Source organism: Centruroides sculpturatus, unplaced genomic scaffold, assembly GCF_000671375.1.
Source record: "Centruroides sculpturatus isolate CEXI.00-Female unplaced genomic scaffold, Cexi_2.0 scaffold119, whole genome shotgun sequence".
Lineage (NCBI taxonomy): Eukaryota > Metazoa > Arthropoda > Arachnida > Scorpiones > Buthidae > Centruroides > Centruroides sculpturatus.
This window is the reverse complement of record NW_019384338.1, coordinates 950931-968550: the sequence shown is the minus strand read 5'-3', so window position 1 is coordinate 968550 and position 17620 is coordinate 950931. Positions and strand designations below refer to the sequence as shown.

The window sequence follows — 17620 nt, the reverse complement described above, 5'->3', positions numbered from 1 at the left end:
ATGAATGCAAACATCAATTAACTTGATTTTTAGATTAACACCAACAATTGCTGAATTATATTGGGCTACATCAATGCTACTACTAATAATTAAATATCAAGTATTTGGCAATACACTGTCAAGTGGGAGTTGAAGATTTGAGTCATACTTCAGGCCAATTCTTTTCTTTCTAAATTAGTTATTAAATATTAATTTAATTATAATTATTAAATTTATCAAGAGATGGCACCTAATGCCTACCTCTAGGCCAAATTACTTGGCATTTAATTATTAATAGAAGCATTAATGTAGCTGGATATAACCAGCAATCATTTGGCATTAATCTAAAAATAATGAACTTATTTAATTAGCATGGAATCAGCTGATTTTTTTAGTGTAGGCCTATAGCTAATAATTTTCAAGTAGCATTAACATATTTATTTTCTCTCAACTTGATACAGAATTCTATCAATCACATAAAAGATTTCACATTAACAATAACATTTTTGTATCTAGTTATTTCAATTTTGATTTATTTTCTTACTTACTTATGCAATCAACTCATAAATGCTTTTATTAAACTATAATAAACTTAAAATAACTATTGTTAATAATATTTTATAAAAATGAATAAAGTTGCAATCTTTCTTCTATTCTTAGGTAAAACTAGTGTTGCAAAAAAGAGACAACAAACTTTAATATATTAAGTAATCAATATCTAAATTCTAATTTATTTAGGATGAATTAATGCTTGGTTTTCAATTAATGAGCTAGTTTTCATTAATAGAAAATCAATTAAAATATATAACTATAAAAATATTTATTTCAGAAACATTTTTAGCTTTCACGATGCCATCCTCAGTTACTGTTTTTCTGAAGTTTCATCTTCATGACGTACGGTACATCTTTCTCACCACTTTGATTACATATAATAATTCGAAAATTAAACTCCACAGAATTATTATCTATCAACTTACATTCACTATTCAAGACACGATATGTCACATTAGAAATTTTTCAATGCTGTTTGAGCAATAAAAATATTTTACTATTTCTCAATTATAATTCTAAATAACAATACAATTTTAAAATATTATTCTGCCTGTAAAAGAAAACTGAAAAATTAAATATAAAAATTTATGTATAAAATAGCAATAATCACTAAGTATAAAATAATTAATAAAAACCAATTCAAATTTAGAAGAGAACTGTCTACTAAAATTGCAACCTCATCATATTAATAATAAATAATAACAGAAAACTTGGATATATCTAAAATTATTTCTTCTGTAGTAATTAACCTCTCTAAGGCATATGAAACTATAAACATAACCATATTAACAAATTAAAAAATTGCAGATTTCTAGATAACTCCTTAGATTGACTATTGAACTTATCAAATAACTGTATTTATATAACCATAACAGAGAATGAAACATCAAAATCTCTCATTATTTCTAAAGGACTACTTCAAAAGATTCATTTTAGCACCAACATTATTTAATTTACTTTTAAAATGATATTTTAAAAGAATATTCATGCAGTCTATTTACAACTCTATGCAGACATAATAATTGCCTCATCAGATCAGCAAATCAGAATAGTCAAAAACGTTCTAAACATAGCAATTATTAAATAATTACTCAAAATGAACTTATCTATCAAAAATGAATGAATTATCTATAAATAAAGAAAAAAGTAGTTACAACTTATACAATAAGAACTCTTTGCAAAAGAATAATGGCACATCTCTATACTTACAAGGGAAGGATGGGAGTTACCTACTTTTTTAATGGCATGTATGTCATTTTATAGAAGTCACATCCCTGATAAATATATTTTAAGTTATTTTTTTCTGCAAAATTATTTGTTTCCATAAAAATTTAATCATGAGATTTAAATAAAGTAAATGTAAGCACACCTTAGCAAAAAGTGACAATGGCTGAATTGTCTAGCTCGTTCATTCTGTGTTTCAATGAGTGAAAGATTGCAGGTTCAACAATCATTACAAAAAATTTTTCCCCATGTGTCTTTCATTATTTCTTCACTTAAATACCTTTATAGATTGTGTAAACACTTTGTCAGTTTTCTTTAATAAATAAATAATATATTTTTAAAACACGAAAAGCTAAAAGAATTATAGCAATAAATGTTACCGCAGAAGTTATTCTTTTATAAAGACAATGAAAATGACAACTATCTCATTCTACTGATCTTAAACTGTATACTTTTCAAAACAAAGTGACTACTACCTACCAAATTTTGTAGTATTATACACACACATGCAAAATAATTATTTAATAAAAAATGACAGAAATCTGTCATTACATGCAGTTTAAAGCTTACTAGGTGGGTTAATAACAAGCATTAATAAAATTTATAAAGATATTAAGTGGAAAAACATGTAAAATATAATTAATATTACAATCTCAATTATATTGATACTTGAGTTTATTTTTTAAAATATTTCAACAAAGTAGAAATCTTCTATTTAAAAAATAAACAAGTTTTCCTAGTTAAAATTATCAATGTAATTTGTGTTCCAACTAGGAAAACTCATCTGTTTTTTTATATACAAAATTCCTGTTTTATTAGCAAAGTTGCAGCCAAAGTTTTTATCTCTAAAACATCAATGTCGAACATCGAGCACTGCTATCTTATAAATGGCGCTAGATGTTTGACATTCACGTTTTAGAGATAGAAATTTTGGCCACAACCTCACTATTGAAAAATTTTTAATACATAAAGTCAAGTATAATTGAACAGGGATCACTCAGAAAAATTTTTAAAAATTGCCATGATAGTCTAAACTTAGGCTCTGATTTTATCAAAACTTGTTAGGATTACAGATGTATGATGACAGGTAGACAACTTTACAGGTGCAGAACATGTCTGATTATGCAAATGAGGATCAGGAGAAATTTGTGATAAAAACAATATTATCGTTGCAATAGCCACAAAAGTGTTGTAATAAAATAAGTGCAATAGCCACAAGCCTATAGACATTAATTAGGAAAATTCATCAAAATACTGAGAAACAATGTTTTAAAAGTAGACTTCATTTCTGATCAGTTCAGTCACTTGTTACATTACTGCCTATTTACTGTTTATGCACTTGCAAATAAGGACAAACAAATCTCATTTACTGAACCACAGTTTCAATTTGTATGAAAAATGAAAATGGAGCTTTTATAAAAACCAAAAAAGAAGACACAGTTTTATTTTGAAACACTTTTCAATACACACAAACAAACATCATGAAACCTGATAAATTTGTAAAGACTAACAACTACCGAATTACATAGGACTACTTTTCCACGTTTATATTTAATTAATTACTAAATAAATAAATTAATTAAATATAATTGTGGAAAAGTAGCCTCGATGTAATCCGATGGTTGTTTGGCTCTCTTTTCAATACTATTTAAAGGATGAAATTTCATGTTGACTCAAATTAAAACAAAATATTTATTTGCTTCCCATTGGAAAATTTTCAAATTAATAAGCTACATTTAAAAACTTTTTCTGAACTGTCTTGATTAAATAACTAAGTAGAAGTTTTATCATCATAAAAATATGGTCGTCTTCAAAAAATAAAATAACAACAAATAAGTCAGTCAAAAATGCTAAAAAAGTTCATGCAAGTTTTCTTTTTGCAAAAAATTGGCATATTTTGTAAATACAACGGTGCCTCATATTTTGAGTTTAATTCATTCCACGACATCATTTGAATACTGAATCAAAATTTCCAATCAGAAATAACGTAAAACGAATTAATCATTCCCAGACCTTGAACAATATCCATTTCAATAAACTTAAACAGCAAACACACTTAGTTTAAGGCAAGAATAACAATTGATTGGCCTAATAATAAATTAAAACACAAAAATTTTAAATAAAATACCTAAATACTATATAATAAAATAAAAATTGCATTTATTGGTTCCACACCATGGACTTTTGCACCTTAACATAGATGTGTGATTTAATTATAACAGTTGTGAAATTTAGCATATTACAGATAATATGAGATTTTATTATTCTTTTAAAAGTCTACTTTAGTTCTTTAATTAGCTCATTACTTCACACTTTGAATAATATTAAGTTGTAATGGCTTTGGATAAAAAGCAGTAAAAACAGTAAAAAAAAAATCTGTGTTGTGTACGGGAAAGATGCTCCCAAACTTCAAACATATTAAATGTGGTTTAAAAAGTTCCATCCAGAAAATTTGAAACTAAAGAAGTTATATATAGGAAGATGTATGATACAAAACTCACAGAGCACCTAAAAGATATTGACAAAAAAAAACTGCAAGAAGAAATTGTTAAAAATCGATAAACAACATACAATAAAGTATAAATAATCAAACACACCAAAAATAAAGTGAAAAAAACACTGAAAACATACAAGCATAATGCAAGAGCAAGAGATGACTTGGACACACAACAGATTGAATTTATGCTTCAAGTGCATTTTTACAGTACAGGCACAGTTCAAACTTCAAAGAATCGATCCAATTCTGATAAGGAGAACCCGAGAGGTTATCACCACCAATTTTGATGAAACTTTGTAGATGTGTAGTACTTAAACTCTGCCAAAATTGCAGGAACCACTATTCATGCATTATCAAGAAAATTGCAATAAAAGTTTTATATAACTATTAACACCTGCATAGAAGTTTGATTTACATGTTCACTGCTTGGCCTAATTAGTTAAGGCATTGCACGAAGAGCATTACTATAAGGGTTTGATTCCTGTGCGTGAAAATGTTTTAATTTATAATTTAATCTTAATGTTATTAAATTTTTTATGTACAGTTTTAAAGTCATTGAAAATTTATTTTTTATTTTGATAACTTCTATATTTAGAAAATACAGTACATATAACATTTCAATCACATTTTGTATTATTTAATGTAATGTTGGTTCTTATTTTATACATCAATACATTTACAGTATATTACATTCATATGTAAGGTCATACAATACAAAATCAAGTTGATGCTTGTCTCTAAATTTAAAAATGTCATTGTTAAATACTCTAGATCAGGAATGTGAATAATGTACTTTTAAAAAACTTAAATTGAAATATTACAGCCATATGTAAAAAACAAAACATTTTTATTAATAATAGATTCATGGAGTAGTCAAACAAATTCCCAAATATATGACAAAAATTTTTGTAGATGATAAAGATACTCCATCTTGTCAATTAAAAATTATCCAGCCAAAATGTACTCCTCTTTGTCAGCCTTTTCATCAAAAAATTACAAAACTGTACCTATCTCCTTAAAACCAACAGAGAAATAGCCAATTGTGAAGATGCTATTAAAATACTCTCAAATTCACAATTGAGTGCACCAGTTTTCTGTGACATGTTAAAATATGCATGGTTTGTGTCTCAGATAACACACAAAAGAAATATTTTCAAAAATTTTAATTAAGTTTGTTTTCCACACTCTGCTATTAAAACAAAATGTAAAGATTGTGAGAATGAAGTAGCAATGATTGTGCATGGTGCACCAAACCATTATTTGTGATAAATACCACCGAAAATGTTGTCATATTCTTGTGAAACAGTAATTGTAAGTATTTATTGTATGTATATTTTTTGTGGAAAAAACTTTATATTGTTGAAAAATAATTTTTAAATTCAATAACTAAAAATGGCATAAAATTTGTACATAATAAATTTAATAACAATAAGATTAAATTATAAAAAAAAATCACACAAGATCCAAAACTGTGTAGTAATACTCTTCACACAATGCCTTAACTAATCAGGTCACACTATGAGCATAGAAATTGCACTTCTGTGCAGGTATTAATAGTTCTAGAAAAAATTTAACTGCAACTTCCTTGAGAATGCCCAAATAGTGGGTCTTGTGGCTTTGGTAGAGTTTAAGTACAAGTAAATATTACACATCCACAAAATTTTGTAAAAATTGGTGATGACAACCTTCCGGGTTTCGCTTGTGAGGCAAATTTTTGTCAAATTTTGCATTCTAACTCTGAAGCATTTGAAGTTAAGAGTCATTTGACGTACTGCATGACCATCATCATCATAAAAAATTTAATGTTTTTGGACATCAAATACATGGTTCTTGCCACAAGGTCTTACTCATCAATCAATATTTGGCTAAACACAACATGACTTTGGTGGAACATTCCCCCTACTCAACAGATCTGGCTTCATCAGACTTTGTTACTCAAGATAGAAAACATCATAAAGGAAAGACTTTCAAGAATGTGGAAACCATTCAGGAAAATGCAAAGAGAACACTGAAGGCCATTCCAAAAAGTGACTGAAAAATGCTTCCAGCAGTTGCAGACACACTGGAATAAGTACACCACTTCAAGAGGGAACTATTTTGAAGATCCACAAGCAGTATTTAAAAAAAAAATTGCCTGGAAATTTATTGATTACACCTTGTACGTTGTTAATGGAAAATTATTGTACAGTATATTGTTCAGAATACATTCACAATTTGAAACTACACATGTAGTATATTTGCACTATAACTATAGTAATATTTACATAGATCATTCTGTTTGGACAATACTGACCAATTGAAACTTAGCTGCAATGAACAGCTTACAGAATAGTTAAATTCTTTCAATTATTTTCTTGATGTATACTTGAAAATCTACACAGCCACTGATGAGATAGCACAGAACCTTCTTCAAATAATTATGATCACAGCAAGATCTCTTAACACAAACTTTTCATACATATTTGTTGAATTAAAGCCAAATTAAAGCTAAATTAAGTCTAATGATCATCTCTTTTAGTCTGAACTGTTTTGGCCAGCTAGTAAATGTTTAAATTCAAAAGTGCTATCTCATGGCAATTTTTTTGTGTGCATGTTTTCGAAAAATTCCGGAACTTTCTTCTCACTCTTCTGTTGAACACCGTGGAACAATCTTTATTGGTTCAAGTGATGTTTTGCTATTCAAGACCATGCCTTGAATCTGTGTTATTTAGGGTTCATTTCTTATTGTAAGTTTACAAAAACTTACAATAAATTCACCAGTTAATTGCTGGAGATGGTTTTTCAGTTAATTTCTCATTTACAGTTTACTACTTGGGCACAGCATACACCAGATACAAAGTGGATCTTCATTTCCAACTACTCATTCTTTCTTTCTTTTTCCCCAGTTTATACAGTAGAGTCTCAAAAACTCGGCACTCGATAACCAGGCAGTCCAGATAACTCGGCCACACCCTGGCAGGCCAAAAAAACCCTTAGTTAATTTTCATTACAGACAGCTTTATGCCTCAAAGTATTTTTCTGAGGTCTGTCTTATCAGGTAAATTGCTGTACACTGTGAATTCATTAATTTTCATTTTCATGTAGTAAAGGCTCTATGCTTTCTACATGTAGTAAAGGCTCTATGCTTAATTAATTAAACAAAGGAAAAGTATGTACTTTTCCTTTGTTTAATTAATTAAGGGTATTTGGGCAGTTTATTCTCTGTTGTATTCTCAAGCATATACATACAAGTACAGTACAGTATTTTCTGAGGAAACACTCATACTTATTCTTTTTTAACCCCATTCCCAATAACCTGACATTTTCACAAACTCAGCCACCCTTCGGTCCACATTAGGCCGAGTTTTTGGGATTCTACTGTATTCCACTTTTTCTCAATTTCAAGAACCTTTCAACAAATCTATATTCTTTATTCTTAATTTTAGCTTATCCAAATACTAATTAATTTGACTAGAGATAGGCAGATATGCTGCCATCTCATATTAAAGTCCAAAAACAGCCAAATAATTTGGCTGATCATTTGGCATTAATTAAAACTATTTATTAGTATGACACATTCCATCATTCACATCTACAGTATGTTAATTAATAATTGACCATATTCATAAACACAGAATGCAACCTTAGCATTTACCATTAGTTTAAACAACAAAATTTTGTTTGTATTATGCAAAATTTTAAATACTATATGTGACAACAGGAAGGAAAATTCACTGTGTACAGCATTATTAATAGTTTTTTATTGCTAGCGCTTTCCACGAAAATAGATTCCTTGAAAGTGCTAGCAATAAAAAACTATTAATAATGCCGTACACAGCAAATTTTCCTTCCTGCTATTTAATATTTGGCATATGGATCCAGCTGTATTACAGTATATGTAACTTATTTAGAATGCAATCATTGCATAATTTCAAAATCCACTACAAAAAAAATCACAAAATCTAAAATCCAATAAATATACTAACATACCAACTATAATTTAATACTAATTTAACTAATTAACAAATAATCTATATAAACTGTACATACTACATACAACATACATACATTACGACGCAAGACTTACATAAGACTTTTAGAGGATTTTCCTAAACTCGCCCCCTCTCGAAAAACCGTTCCTAAACTAAGCAAGCAAAATCACCGGTCTGTCTACAGTTCCTCGCAATCCTAACCACATTGGCAAGATGGTCCACGCGGCGACGGCAACACATCAAAGACGAGAGAGAAAACAGAAATGTTGAACGAAACCACTCACTAATCCGACGAGTTTGGGAAAATCCTCGTTTTCAAATACAAAATCAGAAATTAAAGAAATGAAAAAACGAAAACAGAAGCTTTAATTTCGATTTTATTACCCTTATTAATTTCGACTATGAAAATTTTATTTTTGATTTATGATACGTTTGATGTAATAATCCTTTAATAAAGTAATACAAAATTTTATCTCCAAACTTCCTATTCGTAACAAAGACATAAACAATAAATAATATATGCATTATTTATAATAGATAAGATTTACCCAGATATAATGATCGTTTACGTTTCATTCACGTTTATTTAAAAAAAATCTCTTCTAAACCGTAATTAATCAATTACTTTGTTACTTAATTAATAAATACGCGAAATTGACTATTTAATTCGGAAATCGACAGAAAACGACAGCAAAACACGTGTAAACATCTTAACAGCTCACGTGATATTATTATATAAAAAAAAATAAATAAATAAAAAATAAAAAACCTACGGCCTTTATAATGTTTACATTAAAACGGAATCTTATCTTTTAATCTTATATTTTCGTAATAAATATATAAACCATTACATATTAATTCAATTTTGTTTTTATTTTCTTAATCTTTCTATTCAATTACGATGTAAAGGCAAATCGAATGTTTTCTAAACACGTTTTTAAAATTTTTACGATACTATTTTCGTCTAATGGTGGAAATAGTAAATTAACATGTATTGATACTCACCCAGCTAAAATATCTTCATGTATTAAATCAAAAAAATATTCAAATGAGAAACAAAAAAGTCTTAACAAACGATCGCGTCCAAACACGATTAGAGTGCGCGTTCGAATACTGCAGGATTGCCTAGAAAATTATTCGAAAAAATAGCCCAATTTTCAAAAAATTGTAAATTTGTATTTTTAATATATATTATTATGTATTTATGATAAATTTAGAAATTAAAATATTTTTTTCACGTGTGAAAAATTTAAATTAAAATAATAATTTTATTATGTTTTGTTATGAATAACGGATGATAACAGGATGGCGCGCGGCTTCTTATTATTATTAACTCTTTCTGCCTTATGGGCATTAAGAATGCCTTTCTTTTTTATCAAGCTCATTATAAATTTGGATAGGTATAATGGGGCGGTCGGCTGAAGAGAATCGAAAGCTGTGTAGTATCAATACATATCCAGTGTAGATTATCCCGAGTCTCTCAGAGCGGCGATTTGCCATTTTAACCGTTTGGCCATCTGACCAATAAAATATTATTAAAAGCTTTTTTAAAAAATGCTTTCAGAATCATTTATTATATCTTTATATTAGTCTAATTAGCCCACTTCGTAATTTTTACTTTTTATACTTGTTTTGTTAAGTTACGGCAACGCAACACTTTGGCGATCTGCGTAGGGCCTTTCGGGAGGTCTTTTTAAGGGTAACTGACTCCTATTCAGGTGTTACAGACGTGGAGGGAACCCGGAAAATCTCCACGTGGCCAGCCGCTTCCGGCGAGGCGCGAACCCACAACCGAACTCCCAGTGTTCGGGGAACGGGCCCGCTTGGCCACTGGTGGGCCTACTGTTTATGAATTAAGAAAAATTTCGATATTAGAATATAATCAAAACTTTTAAGTGAATTTATCAGGAATGTCCAATTGTTGCCATTTTATTTTTTATTTTGTCAACTTTCTTCTCGAATTGTTTTTAATAACTTTTTCTTCCTCAAGGACAATAAAAAGATTCTTTTTTTAAGTCCATGATTGATTTGGCCAGGCCACATAGAGTTTCTCAGGTAGTAATTAATGAATGGGGTGAAATAGCCGAGCCAATCTACATTTAAAATATCTGAGTCGACCTAGATTGAATCTAAGTTTCCTAGGATGGTAGGCTGATGCTTTTATTGCCGCGATCATTCTTCAGTCTCTTCCTCAAACTAAAGAGAATCGCTTAGAATTGGCTTAAAAAATAAAAGAGGGTGTTACTTCATGAGCAAAATTTCTCTCCTAGGAATAATACGATTGGTTTTCATTTCTTTTACTAGCCAGATTTACTTTTTATGCTTATGTTGGAAAAATGGAAAGTTGAAGAGAATGATTTTTTATTATGAAAAACTCTACAATGAAATTTAATTTCATTGTAGATAATTGGCAGGATTCGAAAATCTGGTCAATTACAGGTTTTTATTCTATAAATCCAGACAAATTTCATTAGCGTTTACGTTAATCTACCGACTCTGGCGTTTACCGGTAATTACGAATAATCGCACTTGACAAAACAGCATACATTTTTTCCAGAATGTTCTTGATTCCATCTATCGAAAAAATTGAAATAAGTAATATTCCATTTTAAAAATGGAAGCATTAAATGAATGTTACGGAAGAAATGTAATTGAAGATTTTATAGTGAAAATTGACGGAGTGAATGTGCTGGCGACAATCAATAGCGAGGTTGAGGCCGAAGTTTTAAATTAAAATGCAAAAGCGTGTATGTCGGACGTTCAGCGCTGCTTTTCTGTAAGCCTAGAAGTTTGACAATGGTGTTTGGATNCTTAATTTATAATTTTTTTTATTATGTCTGTTATATCTTTTATATTTTGTAATCATTTTATTGGGGATCATTCTTTTTTCTTTGTTATTGGGGGGTGGAATACAATCGTCTCTGACGTTTTCAATTAAATGTAAAAAAAAAAAAAAAAAACTGAAGATGGCTAAAAATGAGCTGAAAACATTTTAAAAATAAAAATGAAGTTTGGTAACCTTAAAAAGCAGTACGGTCAATATTTGTTTAAGAATGGTGTCATAAAGACAGTTATAAACTGCAGTTAAATAATCTTTATAATCTGCAGTTAAATAATAATCAAACATCCTCAGGAATAAAACTCGTTCAATTTTTATTCCTGAGAAAGGTCATTCAAATGGCCAAAAACGTTCGATTAGTTAATAAAAAGCTGCATTTTAAAGGTTTTTTGGTTGATGTTTGATTACAGTTATACAATGTTTTATGAATTTAATTTTATATTTTGTAATTGCCAAATAATTATTTTCTGTCTTCCTATGAAAACTGTCTGTTAAATAAAAGTTTTTGATTTCTTTCCATTTAAATTTTGGCTAATCTGGCACCCAATTATCTGGCATATCTTCCAGAGTGATTGTCTATGTGCTTCCATTTTCTTGAAAATGTTAATCAGGTTATATCTTGTTATCCTGTTTATCCAGATTTCATTTCTGTGTTCAGTATTGTATTTCAGCACTCTGTATTATTTGCTCACCTGACTCCAAAAGGAATTGGTACCAAAGGACAATAGGTTATGTCATTCATTGCTTTTAGACCTATACACACACAGTAATAAGGTACCTCTTTATACAGGGAATGGTAGGATAGTAAGAGTTTATAAGAATTGTTATTTAACAAATTAAAATTATGACAAATAAATTAGAAACATACAATATATTTACACAGTATCATAAATGTAGTGTATAAAATTCTAATATCTGTGTGTCTCTTTTTAATTAACTTTATATTTATTTACATTTGTATTTAAATAATTGTATATTTTTCAGGGTATCTTTCAGATATAAATTTATTAATTGAAAGAATTAAATAAAATTGATAAGAGTAAGTACTGTATATCCCTATTAATATATTTTCTTTAATCAATATTGCCAATGAGCTGGTTCCATGAGGGTGTACACCACAATTTGTATGTATTATTATGTACACTCATATATACATTTACTGTATATCCCTATTATAAAACATATTAGTATAATTATTACAATGTAACTATAGTTAATGCAAAGTTTTAATCTGATCTAGAATTATGAAGTTGAAACCCAGTATAAAAAGTAAAACAGATGAATTATTTCTTAATTGGATATCCTCAGGATATGTGCAAGAAGTTCTAAATGAGTATCTGTCAAAAGTAATATATAATAAACTACAAAATGGAGATTATGGTAAATATTTTATTTTTGTTTTAATTTATTTAGTCAATTAGTTTTAAAATTTTTTTTAATGAATTTAAAAAATAATTTTGGTGTAGTACATAGTAATGCAATTGTTTTAACAATTGAGGTGCTTGATGGAAAGACAGTATATTCTAAAACTACAAAAAACAACTTATTAAGAGATCGATTGTCAGATTTTGGTATCAACTAAAACAAAAAGTTTATAAAAATGGCTGGAAAGCTGGATCAGTGAGGGAGTTGGAGGACAAGACCAAAGCAAAACTTTGCCACTCCAAAGATGCCCTCTTCTTGAGGTTAATAGTACGGTTTAAAAATAAAGTTAATATCTGCATCTCCAAAAATTTTTAAATAAATAATAAATTTTAAAAGACTGAAATTTGTGAAGATTTTTAAGTTAGCCAACACGCCCATATATATATCAAGTCGCGAAATAAGGAACTTTGATACTGCCACAAAGGATCTAAAATGTCAGAAATTTGAATTTCGAGTTTTCTAAAGTAATTAAATCAAATTATGCAAAAGAAATTGAAAAAATTTAAGATTTTCTTTAAAATACGCGAATGTTTAGAAGAATCGTCGAGGTAAACATATACGGCAACGCGATACATGGACGACCTGCCGAGGTGAATGCCTCCAGGGCGGTCTTTTATAAGAAACTAGTCTCTATTTAGGTTTTTTTTTCTTGAAATTAATTTCTACTCTCCTTTCCCCTCTTCTCCTAGTTTGTCCAAGTTTCCGTAACCACCCTCTTCGGTCGTCTAACGAAACTCAACCCCCCTCAAAATCTTTCGTACCATATGAATGATAGATACCATAAGTTTTATCCTGATATGTCGGGCCCCGTCCCTCTTCACCCGGCCTCTTCTCTTAGAACCCACAGGGCGAAAAGAAAAACGGCCGGATGGTCGAGCGGTCAAAGCGGCAGCCTACCGTTCTGGAGGACCCGTGATCAAATCCGGTCTGGTCAAAGAAAACCCAGGAATTTTTCGTGGGGTGGTCCGTTCGGATATGTCCGTCCCTCACCACCCGGTCGCCTCATTGTGAGCCTGGCCGAACCTATAAGAGGCCCTCTTAGTGCCCACAGGGAGGAAAAAGTATAAAATAACAGGGCGAAAAGAGTTTAAAAAAAGCATTTTAGGATGCCCATTTTCTAAACAATTGATAAAAATCTTAAACTTTTGGAAAATAAATTGTCTATTCATAATAGCATAAACAACGCATGCTAGTTCATTTTATAAAATTGTAATTATAACGCTTTAACTGCCTCTGGTGACCGCGAGCAGAATTAAAATTTCGCTAAAACGCACGAAATTTGAAATAGTAAATAACCACGTGAGCTATTTTTCTTGGTAATAATTTTTGTCACTTTCATAAACGTAGTGTATATTTCACCAATACTACTGTTTTTTAAGTTATTATAAACTGTATTTGAACAAATGTCGAATATATTGATCTTTAAGGTTACTTAACTATTTGTAAAAACTTTTTCAGCCATCTTCAGTTTATCAGTTTTAAAAATGTCAAAGGAACTGATGGTCTATGTAGGACCCTTCCCAAGATATAGCCCCCAAAATTAGCCTATCTTGAATTTTGGGTAAAATTGCAGTTTTAAATTACTTCAATTTTTCAGCTTATTATTCTAGAACATAATTTAAGTACTTTGATCTTTTTAGTTCAAAAGCTGGTGGTTCTATTTTATGTAAGCTGCCCTTAAAGTTTAAAACTCTTCTTTAAAATTCAAAAAATACAATCTGAATTAAATAAAGTTTATTTTCTGATACACAAATTCTGCAATTTACCAATTACAAACAACCACGATGTGGCAAGAGTTCGCCTTGGTCTTCCAAATCTTTCTGATCGCTTAAAATATTTTGACCGCATTCTCTGTTTTAAATACTTCAATGGTCTAATCTTCAATTACTGGCTAGGTCTCCGCATCCCTACTGTAAGAACTCGTAATACATCATGCTTCTTCATCCCTTTTTTTCGCCTTTCTCTTTCCCAAAGATCTTTTTTTTACCGTATAGCATCTCACATACAGCCTGTTGAACCTTATCTATATCGTGATTTTAATTTTTTTAAAAATAAATGTAAATCTATTTTATATAATATATAATGTATCTGTTGTCTTACTTAATTTATAATTTTTTTTTTATTATGTCTGTTATATCTTTTATATTTTGTAATCATTTTATTGGGGATCATTCTTTTTTCTTTGTTATTGGGGGGTGGAATACAATCGTCTCTGACGTTTTCAATTAAATGTAAAAAAAAAAAAAAAAAAACTGAAGATGGCTAAAAATGAGCTGAAAACATTTTAAAAATAAAAATGAAGTTTGGTAACCTTAAAAAGCAGTACGGTCAATATTTGTTTAAGAATGGTGTCATAAAGACAGTTATAAACTGCAGTTAAATAATCTTTATAATCTGCAGTTAAATAATAATCAAACATCCTCAGGAATAAAACTCGTTCAATTTTTATTCCTGAGAAAGGTCATTCAAATGGCCAAAAACGTTCGATTAGTTAATAAAAAGCTGCATTTTAAAGGTTTTTTGGTTGATGTTTGATTACAGTTATACAATGTTTTATGAATTTAATTTTATATTTTGTAATTGCCAAATAATTATTTTCTGTCTTCCTATGAAAACTGTCTGTTAAATAAAAGTTTTTGATTTCTTTCCATTTAAATTTTGGCTAATCTGGCACCCAATTATCTGGCATATCTTCCAGAGTGATTGTCTATGTGCTTCCATTTTCTTGAAAATGTTAATCAGGTTATATCTTGTTATCCTGTTTATCCAGATTTCATTTCTGTGTTCAGTATTGTATTTCAGCACTCTGTATTATTTGCTCACCTGACTCCAAAAGGAATTGGTACCAAAGGACAATAGATTATGTCATTCATTGCTTTTAGACCTATACACACACAGTAATAAGGTACCTCTTTATACAGGGAATGGTAGGATAGTAAGAGTTTATAAGAATTGTTATTTAACAAATTAAAATTATGACAAATAAATTAGAAACATACAATATATTTACACAGTATCATAAATGTAGTGTATAAAATTCTAATATCTGTGTGTCTCTTTTTAATTAACTTTATATTTATTTACATTTGTATTTAAATAATTGTATATTTTTCAGGGTATCTTTCAGATATAAATTTATTAATTGAAAGAATTAAATAAAATTGATAAGAGTAAGTACTGTATATCCCTATTAATATATTTTCTTTAATCAATATTGCCAATGAGCTGGTTCCATGAGGGTGTACACCACAATTTGTATGTATTATTATGTACACTCATATATACATTTACTGTATATCCCTATTATAAAACATATTAGTATAATTATTACAATGTAACTATAGTTAATGCAAAGTTTTAATCTGATCTAGAATTATGAAGTTGAAACCCAGTATAAAAAGTAAAACAGATGAATTATTTCTTAATTGGATATCCTCAGGATATGTGCAAGAAGTTCTAAATGAGTATCTGTCAAAAGTAATATATAATAAACTACAAAATGGAGATTATGGTAAATATTTTATTTTTGTTTTAATTTATTTAGTCAATTAGTTTTAAAATTTTTTTTAATGAATTTAAAAAATAATTTTGGTGTAGTACATAGTAATGCAATTGTTTTAACAATTGAGGTGCTTGATGGAAAGACAGTATATTCTAAAACTACAAAAAACAACTTATTAACAAATTTGAATTTGTACAACATTGGCTTGTATTCTAAGAAACTTTCACAATTCAGATGCAGGTCTTACAGGTTTGTACATCCACATTACAGGATTGGTGAATTGAAACACAAATCCTTCTTTTTCTCAAAAACATCCTAATGTGAGAGATGCCATTCTTTTTCATCAAATTCTTTTTACTCTCTGGATGCTAAACACATTTAAAAACATTTGTTTTGAAAATAAGTTTTGATTTTCAGAAATAGAAAAACATCAGCAAAGCCAAATTGGATTAAGGGAGATGTTGAATGACTATGGTTTGTATAGACCCCAAAAATTGTGTAACAAGCAGCCACATGCTACTTGTTACACAATGCAGCTGGTGCATTATCATGCTAGTGAAACCAATCATTGTTGACAAATCATTCGCATTTGTTTTTATAACTTTTTTACATTTTTGAGTACAAAATTCTGCATCTTCAGGATTCCTTCTTCTATGTGAAGTGTTTATTATTATGTTGGGTTTAGTGGGTAATACTCGGTTTAAACCGGTGGCTGTGTACTATGCCGGACCAGAGTCAAGGAATAGCAACCAAAACAAAACTAAAATTAAAAGNCTCTTAGCTTCATTTCTCCCCATAGACCTTACTGGCATGGGTGTCCCTACCAGGAGCTTGTGCTCCAGCCTGCATTGCCCTATGGATCTGTAAAACTACTGGGCTCTCCCACCACGACCAGGTGGTGACCACGGGAGAGTTATTATTATTATTATTAATAAGTCTTTTACTGTACATAATGTCTTGAGTGTTTTACTGTACATAATGTCTGTGGTTGATCTGTGATTGTGTGTTTGTGGCTAGTGATTGTGTCTGAGAATCATCTGAAAAAGGTAACATATGTTTTCCTTGATTGGACATTGGAGATCCAAAACATTCTGTATTTCCTCTCTTACATAATAAACAGTGTTTGTCTTGAGGTTTGATATTGTTAATATCATCAAATGTCTGTCTTTTCTGGAGTTGTTGTCTGATATCACTTGTGCTACAGTCTAGTATATTATATTTTTGCATATTCAAGCATAAAATAAATTTATACCAATATATATACTGTATATTAGTATAAATTTATTTCATGTTTGAATACACAAAAATTAAATAGTAATATATGAAAGTTCTATAAATAATAATGCAGCAATTGTGAAATATTTTAATGCTTTATTATTGATTTGTTTATAGTGAAGGTTAACTATGTCAATCAGGCCACATCTGCCATCTTTACGTGGAAGGGTTAATCTTTCTGTGGCGGATTTAGGATGATGTTGTTTATGCTTAGTAAGTGTTGTTCTTGTTTTCCTTTGGAGTTGCTCGAGATCTGTGTGAGTCCAATGTATAACTCCAAAAGAGTATGTGAGTACTGGGATGACATATGTGTTTATTGCTTTAACTGTGTGTTTTGCATTTAACTGTGTTCTGAG

At 29.5% G+C, this 17620-nt stretch overlaps 1 protein-coding gene across 1 annotated transcript in view; it reads right to left on the bottom strand.

The window, feature by feature from the left end:
* Nucleotides 1-9355, bottom strand: part of LOC111632790 — a 70723-nt gene extending 61368 nt beyond the window's left edge. Inside the window, exon 1 of the mRNA XM_023377321.1 lies at nucleotides 9229-9355. The gene's annotated coding sequence lies outside the window, so the exon portion shown is untranslated. The remainder of the gene's footprint in view (nucleotides 1-9228) is intronic.
* Nucleotides 9356-17620: the final 8265 nt, after the last annotated feature.